The sequence below is a fragment of the Colobus angolensis genome, unplaced genomic scaffold (assembly GCF_000951035.1).
Source record: "Colobus angolensis palliatus isolate OR3802 unplaced genomic scaffold, Cang.pa_1.0 Scaffold92, whole genome shotgun sequence".
NCBI lineage: Eukaryota > Metazoa > Chordata > Mammalia > Primates > Cercopithecidae > Colobus > Colobus angolensis.
Window position 1 is genome coordinate 5,745,921 of NW_012123154.1, and position 9,949 is coordinate 5,755,869.

The following is a 9,949-nucleotide window of genomic DNA, read 5'->3' on the forward strand; positions in this document are numbered from 1 at the left end:
AACAGGTTAGACATATAACCAAGAACTCCAGCCAATTAGTCAGATGGTATTGTCTGAAACACTCCTTGCTGGCCTTATATATTGAATTTTGCCATACCTAGATGCTGTGGAGGAACTAGAAATGAGAGCAATAAAATTAGGATTGGCAGCTGTACAACCCTACAACTTTTCTGCTTAGCAAGGACATACACCATTCTTCTCCCACACCCATACCTAGCACTCAACGGACTGTTCCCCTCTCTCTCAAGCAATCATATTAATCTGTTAAATATCTACTTTTGATAAGTAGACTGAATTAAGTACTACAGTGACTAGGAAAATTAATCATATGCTACGTAGGAGTGGGAAAAATATATTCCAAATAGCTAGTTAAAGTGCAGTATATTGTAAGGGCCATTAAAGTGATTCCAATAGAGTGTTTTGAGAGTTTAACAGAAGGAAAGATAATTTCCATGTGGGGTACTGAGGATGTGTTCTTTCTTTTTTTTTTTTTTTTTTATATACTTTAAGTTCTAGAGTACATGTGCACAACGTGCAGGTTTGTTACATATGTATACATGTGCCATGTTGGTGTGCTGCACCCATTAACTCGTCATTTACATTAGGTATATCTCCTAATGCTATCCCTCCCCCCTCCCCGCTCCCCACAATAGGCCCTGGTGTGTGATGTTCCCCTTCCTGTGTCCAAGTGATCTCATTGTTCAATTCCCACCTATGAGTGAGAACATGCGGTGTTTGGTTTTCTGTTCTTGCGATAGTTTGCTGAGAATGATGGTTTCCAGCTGCATCCATGTCCCTACAAAGGACACGAGCTCATCCTTTTTTATGGCTGCATAGTATTCCATGGTGTATATGTGCCACATTTTCTTAATCTAGTCTGTCACTGATGGACATTTGGGTTGGTTCCAAGTCTTTGCTATTGTGAATAGTGCTGCAAAAAGGAGGTATTATTTGAAGCAAAGCCTTTAAGGTAGCAATGAAAACTGAGGAGAAGGATACTTAAAGAAAATAAATTGTGTGAGGAAAGACTTAGAGATCAGAAAGAGTAAGGCATGTCTGAGAAATAGTAAATAGCCCTGTAATTTAATGGCATGAGTTGTAATGTCTTCTTTTTCATTTCTGAGTTTGTTTATTTGAATTTTCTCTTTTTTTCTTAGTCTAGCTAATGTTTTGTCAATTTCATTTATCTTTTCAAAAAACCAACTTCTCGTTTCATTGATCTTTTGTATTTTTTTGTTCTCTATTTCATTTATTTCTGCTCTGAATTTTATTATTTCTTTCTTTCTGCTAATTTTAAGTTTTATTTGTTGTTGCTTTTCTAGTTCCTTGAGGTGCATCATTGGGTTATTTATTTGAGATTTAAAGGGACAGATAGACCCTAATATAATAATAGCTGGGGACTTCAATTCTTTACTCATAGCATCGGACCGATCATCTAGACAAAAAATCAACAAAGAAACATTGGATTTAAGCTGCACTTTAGAGCAAATGGTCTTAATAGACATATACACAACATGTCATTCAACAGCTGCAGAATGTATATTCTTCTCATCAGCATATAGAACATTCTCCAGGATAGACCATATGTTAGGCCACAAAACAAGTCTCAACAATTTTTAAAAAATCATACCAAATCTCTTTACAGCCCATAATGGAACAAAACTAGAAATCAGTAACAAAAAAACCCTTGGAAACTGTACAAATACATGCAAATTAAACAACATCCTCCTGAATGACCTATGGGTTAATGAAAAAATTAAGAAGGATATTTAAAAATTTCTTGAAACCAATGAAAATAGAAACACAACATACCAAAATCTGTGAGATACAGCAAAAATAGTACCAAGAGGGAAATTTATAAGCAGAAATGCCTACATCAAAAAAGCCGCCTATTTTTGGAGGAAAGGGATGAGTACAGGAGAGTGGTTCATTTGTCTAGAAAGATCCATGTGAATCAAATTATAAGAGGCCTTAAACACCAGCTGAAGGGCACTAAGGGTGCATGAATTACTTATGTGCCAGGGACTATATTAGATTTACATACATGGCATCATTTCATCTTTGCAAAAAAAAAAAAAAAAAAGAAAGAAAGGTTAAATGGCATTAGACCAATTTGCACATCCTTTGCTCAGAATCACTCACAAAGCTTTGTAAGGCAGAATCAGACTGAACTTGGCTAGCCTGGCTATAAAGTCCACATATTCCACAACACCACCATGCTCCTGTCAGACCAGATTCTGCAGGCCACGGAGATCAGTGGTCATCAAATTCTATCAGTCTTACCCAGAAATGTCTGACCCTGATCCATCTCTGAGGCTTGTCATCTTTCATCCAGTCTTCTGCAATAGCTTCCTCTTGGACTACAGGTTTTTCATTGTTCCTCCCTTTACCCACGCTTTCCATGCTGCTTGACTTACCTTTCTGATCTTCAAGGGAGCAGCACTGTAAGCAGGGTAAACTGCTAATTGGCACCCAAGGCCCTTCACACCCAGGAACAACCTGTTTTTTCATTCTCACATTGTAGGACTCAACTCCACCTATACTCCAGGCACACCAACCTTTTCACCACTGTGATAATATCATCCCTTCCATATAAGACACATCGGAACTGGCAGAAAGGAGTGGAGGAATGAGGTGGAAGGGAAGTGAGGAATATTTTGGACTCTGAACCTTTGTTCTTTGTTTCCTCTGGCTGATGCCCTTGTTCTGTCTGCTCATATAGAGATATAAGTCCTGCCTCCTTGTCCCCTCTGTGAAACATTCACTAACCATCCCCAGTAAGAATTCTTTGCTCCCACTTGTGTGTTCTCCTGTTTGAACTTACAGGCAGTTACCTGCCTCTCTCCCTTCTAGAAAGTATTCTTAAATGCAAACACTGTCTTTTCCATCCTTGTATAACCGGTATCTAACTAGTGTCTATCACAGGGTCAATACGGGCAGACATGATATAGGCATATTTCTTGTTGCAAGGGTGGGTGACAGCCATCAGCAGGGGCAGCCACAGGTCATATATAGTGCAATTAAGCCTTGCACTATGCTAAATAGAATATCATTTACTGAGAAGTTGGGATGACCTCAACAGCCTCCTCATAAGCTCTTAGACTTGACTTTCTCCCTCTACTTTTTCCCACTCATTCTAAGTGTTAGCTGTCTTACATAAGTTCTTACCCACTAGTCTTTATTTCCATCTCTAACTTCACTCCAATGTCTCTGTTTTAAGTATCTTAACAAATTAGGTTTGATTTTTAATTGATTTTGAATTTCAATTCTTTTAATCTCATATATATTCACACATATTATAGGCTGATCCCTAAGGGGTTGTTCAGGAGAATCATTAACCATTGTTAAATAAAAACCTGTTACAATTTGCTTTCCTGTGTGGGTCTCTCTCCAGTCAACAAGAAAACATGTGCTGCTGCTGCATTGAGCTCTTTTGGTGGGTTTCCCACAGCAGAGCTTTGCTGTGCACTGTATCCCTGTCTTTATCAGAGCATCATGCTCTTGGGAAGATGTGGGGATCTGAGATGGGAATGGTCAGGCATAGCCCCCGCATTGTACCAGCTATCCTTCCCTTCTGCTCAGTCTCATCCACTCATGACTCAGGCCAGCCTCATTTGAGGAACTTCAGTCCATCGGTCACCTCTGAAAGTGTCTGAGCTCTAATATTACTCGAATTCAGAAGGTAGATGACCCCTTCTCAGTTCAATGGTGACTGTTAACACTCAACATTTACTTCAAACTGTTGCCCACAACGGACATACCATCATTAAACCCAACATAAAATTAACAGCCCTCAAGTGCCTAGGACATATCTCCCTTGAAGGACACACTTTGTCTCCTAAAAGAATTAACATTATCATCACTTTCCTTTTCCCTAAGGCCAAAAGACAACTCTGACTGTTTCTAAAATACATAGGCTAATGCCAAAACTGGATCCCTAACTTTTCTGCTATTGCTCCTCCCTGAGTAGACTGTCCTAAAACCCCTTAATTGGGCTTTTGAGTCTGCATTTCAAAGCCTCAAGTTCTCTCCATCCTCTTCCCTCACTGCTAGATGCCCCAATTACTCATTAACCTTTCCCTTTTTATACATGAAAGGGATGGATATACTTTAGGTATCCTCAGCCAAATCGCAGCTCTCTTCTTCACCACCAAAACTGCTGCAAGACTACAAAGAGTACAACCTTAGGTTCACATTTCATAATTTTAAAAATACAAGCCCTCAAATAGAAATTCACCCCAAAAGGAAACATTAAATTGGAGGTCTTTCAAGAGCCCCTAGAAGCAGATGATGACATGAGGAAGACTGCTTTCCCAAGAACAACTGCATGATGCCATCAGGTGGCTGACTTCTACCCAAGACACCAGAACAAGATCTCCCTATTTTTAATTCCCTCCATATTCTCCCTTTGTGTCCTTCTTCTTGTCCTTATTATCCTTTTGCACTCATAAGTACAAAAGATTTCTGAGGCCAGTCTGTTCTTTTCCTTTTTGCCCTCCCTACCATTTCTTTCTTCTCTATTTCCCATTTGCCTATCTTCAGAAAGGATGCTCAAAACTTATGGATGGGTTGTACTGAAGAGATTACCCAATCTTAAAATCTTTCTTAAAATCATTGCTTTTATTCATCCTTTTCTCTCTTGGACCAACCATCTGATATAGTTTGGATCTGTGTTCTCACAATCTCATGTTGCATTGTAGTCCCCAGTGTTGGAGGTGGGACCTGGTGGGAGGTGATTGGATCATGGGGATGGACTTCTCGTGAATGGTTTAGCACCACGCTGTTGATGCTGTTCTTGTGATAGTGAGTGAGTTCTCGTTTTTGAGATCTGGTTTTTAAAAAATGTGCAGCATCTGTGCCCTCACTCTCTCTTGCTCCTGCTCCTGCCATGTGAGATGCTTCACTCCTTTTTTACCTTTCACCATGACTGGAAGCTTCCTGAGGCCTCCCCAGAAGCAGAAGCCCCTATACTTCGTGTATAGCTTGCAGAACCATGAGCCAATTAAACGTTTTTTCTTTATAAATTGCCCAGGCTCAGTTATTTCTTTATAGAAGTGCAAGACTTTACTAATATATCATCTTCCCCCAAATTATTCTTATCATTTTAAAAATCTGCATAGCTATTGATTTAGCTGTTTTCCTCTGCACAATGTTAGGAAATTCTTCCTATATTTTACATCAATCACACAAGTATCCAAATAGAATCTGAACCACTTTTATAAAAAGTCATTTTTATTTCTCTCACAATTTTATAGACAGCAATGTTCTAGATTCTAGTTTCTGGCTTTATAGGATTTATTGTGTCAACTCTGATGACAGTACTTGTAACTATTAGTCATTTTCCCACAGAAAATACAATGTTATATGAAATAAGTTTACCATGGGGAATTGCCATGCAGAGACTAAAGATTTACATATGGAAAAGTACCAATCAAGATATTCCCCTTATAGCCATACTCTTTCCTCAACCTAGTATAGTGGAAGAGAATTGTTCCCACTTCACTTGGTTAGCCATAGAAGACAACTATTTCATTTATGGAAGAGGAAACTGCTGGTATCTCCTAGAACACTGGATAGGCTGGTGTTATCTAGCCAATCTTGTCAACCCCTACCATATATATAGCTCAACTACCTTCTTAAACTATTTAAATTCTTCTCTGTCCCTTTTAATGTCCATCATTGGTCTTGATGGTGCATTAGTAACTGTGCCTCCTGAAAATGTAGAGGTCGTCACCAAAATATTACTGCATTCTTCCTTTCATTGTTAGAGCTCAGAGACCCTTGAAAATGAAGCTGAGATAGTAGGAAATCTCCAGAACTTAAAGCTGCATTTGTTCACATTTAGGTCACTTTTTTGCCTGGAGCAGCTGCAGTATGGGATACTCAGAGTGAAGAGAAACTCTCACATGTTCCAAGATGTAATGTGGGAGATGACCATCACTGCAAACAACCAAATAAAGAACTTCACTCTTTCCACCCCAGAATTTCAAAAGACTCAATACACAGAGCTCCACAACTGACTGGCACTCAATATGACCTTGGCATCTAGAGGTGAGGCATGTTTTCTTTGGAAGCAGCTGCTGCATGATTGTTATCTAAAATGTCTCTGACCTCTACATCATAAACAAGAATCTTCAGTTGCTAATGAGGAAATGCATGCTGCTGCCACCACAATCCTAACTCAATCAAAAAAGGACCTCGTCACATCAATTTCCTGGAATCCACTAGATTGGTTGCTTCCTGGCCTCAAGTCTTGGTTTTACTCCTTAACACACCTCTCATAGTTATTTTTCTGCTTTTGCTTATAAGTATCCCCCTGATTAAATGCCTTGTCTCCAGAGCCCTTCTCAGTTTCAGATCACCATCAGAGCATAATACAGGCATACCTCAGAGATATTGTGGGTTTGGTTCCAGACCACCTCAACAAAGCAAATATTGCAATAAAGCAAGTCATAAATTTTTGTTTGGTTTCCCAGTACATATGAAAGTTTTGTTTATACTCTACTGTATTTTATTATGTGTGCAATAGCATTGTGTCTAAAAAAACCCCAATGTACATACATTAAAAATACTTTATTGCTAAAAAATGCTAATGGTCATCTGAGACTTCAACAAATTGTATCTTTTTGCTGGTGGAGGGTCTTGCCTCAATATTGATGGCTGCTGACTTGATCAGAGTGGTAGTTGCTGAAGTTTGGGGTGGCTGAGGCAATTTCTTAAAATACAGTAACAATGAAGTTGGCTGCATCGATTGACTCTTTCACAAAAGATTTCTCTATAGCATGTGAAGCTTTTTGTAGCCTTTTACCCTCAGTAGAACTTCTTTCAAAATTGGAGTCAATCCTGTCAAACCTGGTAGTTGCTTTACCCATTAAGTTTCAACAATGTTCACAGCAACTTCTCATCCAATCAAGTTTCATCATGAGGTTACAGCAATTCAGTCACATCTTCAGGCTCAACTTCTAATTCTAGTTATCTTGCTATTTCTACCACATGTGCAGTTACTATCTCTACTGAAATCTTAAACCACTCAAAATCATCCATGAGGGTTGGAATCAACTTCTTCTAAACCCCTGTTAATGATGGTATTTTGACCTAACCCCATGAATCAGGAATAGTCTGTGAATGCATCTGATCCTGGGATTTTTTTCTTTTTTCTTTTCCAGTTGGTAGGCTATTTATTACTGATTCAGTTTCACACTTCATTATTGGGCTGTCCAAGGATTCAATTTCTTCCCGGTTCAGTCTTGGGAGGGTGTTTGTGTCCAGGAATTTATCCATTTCTTCTAGATCTTCTAGTTTATGTCCACAGAGTTGTTTATAATATTCTCTGATGATTGTGTGTATTTCTGTGGGGTCAGTGGTAATATCTCCCTTGTTGTTTCTAATTGTGTTAATTTTGATGTTCTCTCTTCTTTATTAGTCTAGCTAGTAGTTCATCTATTTTATTAATTTTTTCAAAAAAAGCAGCTCCTGGATTCTTTTTTTGTTTTTTTGTTTTTTTGTTTTTGAGATGGAGTTTTGGTCTTGTTGCCCAGGCTGGAGTGCAATGGCACTATCTCAGCTCACCACAGTCTCCACCTCCCAGGTTCAAGAGATTCTCCTGTCTCAGCCTTCTGAGTAGCTAGGATTACAGGCATTTGCCACCATGCCCAGATAATTTTTGTATTTTTAGTAGAGATGAAGTTTCTTCATGTTGGTCAGGCTGGTCTTCAACTCCTGACCTCAGGTGATCTGCCCACCATGGCCTCCCAAAGTGCTGGAATTACAGGTGCTAGCCACTGTGTCCTACCTCACTGATTTTTTAAATGGTTTTTGTATTTCAATCTCCTTCAGTTAACATCTGATTTTGGTTGTTTCTTGTCTTCTAGTTTTGAGGTTGGGTTTCTCTTGGTTCTCTAGCTCTTTCATTAAGTTGGTAAAAATGTGATTGCAGTTTTTGCATTGTTGGAATTTGCTGTTTGATGTTGGAATACATTCTTAAATAAATGTGGTTATGTTGTACATTGTTTTAGTGCACATTTCTTGCTTTTTTTTGCTAATGACTTATCACTTGCTGTTTATTTTATGTTTATTTTAGACTCTGGAAATGATGTTAGACAAAAAGCAAATTCTAGCTGTTTTCTTATTCAAGTTCAAAATGAGTCATAAAGCAGCAGAGACAACTTGCAACATCAACAAGGCATGTGGGCTAGGAACTGCTAGTGAATGTACAGGACAGTGGTGGTTCAAGAAGTTTTGCAAAGGAGACGAGAGCCTTGAAAATGAAGAGTATAGTGAACTGCCATTGGAATTTGACAATGACCAATTGAGAGCAATTATTGAAGCTGATCCTCTTACAACTACATGAGAAGTTGCCAAAGAACTCAACATCAACCATTCTATGGTCATTCGGCATTTGAAGCAAATTGAGACAGTGAAAAAACTCAATAAGTGGGCACCTCATGAGCTGACTGAAAATAAAAAAAAAGTCATCATTTTAAGTGTCATCTTCTCTTATTCTATGCAACAACAATGAACCACTTCTCAATCGGATTGTGATGTGCGATGAAAAGTGGATTTTATACCACAATCAGAAACAACCAGCTTAGTGGTTGGACCAAGAAGAAGCTCCAAAGCACTTCCCAAAGCTGAACTTGCACCAAAAAAAGATCATGGTCACTGTTTGGTGGTCTGCTGCTAGTCTGATCCACTACTATTCAGCTTTCTGAATCCCAGGGAAACCATTACATCTGAGAAGTATGCTCAGCAAATCGATGAGATGCACTAAAAACTGCAGTGCCTGCAACTGGCATTGGTCAACATAAAGGGCCCAAATCTCCATGGCAATGCCTGATCACACATCACACAACCAAGGCTTCAAAAGTCGAACAAATTGGGCTATGAAGTTTTGCGTCATCCACCATATTCACATGACCTCTCACCAACTAACTACCACTTCTTCAAGCATTATCCCCAAGACTCATAATTATCAGTCTCCAAGGTCAAAATGAAAGAAAAAACGGTAAAGGCAGCTAGAGAGAAAGGCCAGGTTTTCTACAAAGGGAAGCCCATCATATTAACAGCCGACCTCTCAGCAGAAACCCTACAAACCAGAAGAGATTGGGGGCCAATAATCAAAACTATTAAATAAAGAAATTACAATCCAGAATTTCATATCTGGCTAAACTAAACTTCATAAGTGAAGGAGAAATAAGACCCTTTCAGACAAGCAAATACTGTGGGAATTCATTACCACCAGACCTGACTTACAAGAGTTCCCAAAGGAAGCACTAAATATGGAAAGGAGAGACTGTTACCAGCCAGTACAAATGAAAAAACACTGAGGCACACAGACCAGTGATACTATAAAGCAACCACATAAACAAGTCTATGAAATAACCTGCTAACATCATGACAGGATCAAATCCACACATAACAATACTAACCTTGAAAGTAAATGGGTTAAGTGCCCCAGTTAAAAGGCACAGAGAGGCAAGCTGGATAAATAACCAAGACTCATTGGTATGCTGTTTTCAAGAGACCCATCTCACATGCCATGACACACATAGGGTCAAAATAAAAGATGTAGAAAAATCCACCAAGTAAATGGAAAACAACAACAACAAAAGAGCAGGGATTGCAATCTTAATTTCAGACAAGACAGACTTTCAACCAACAAAGACTTAAAAAAACTAAAGAAGGGCATTACATAATGATAAAAGGTTCAATTCAGCAGGAAGACCTAACTACACTAAATATATATGCACCCAACACAGGAGCACCCAGATTCATAAAGGAAGTTCTTAGAGACCTTCAAAAAGACTTAGACTCCTACACAATAATAATGAGAGACTTTAACACACCATTGATGATATTAGACAGATCATTGAGACAGAAAATTAACAAAAATATTCAGGGTCTGAACTTAGCACTGGATCAGATGAACCTGATAGACACCTACAGAACT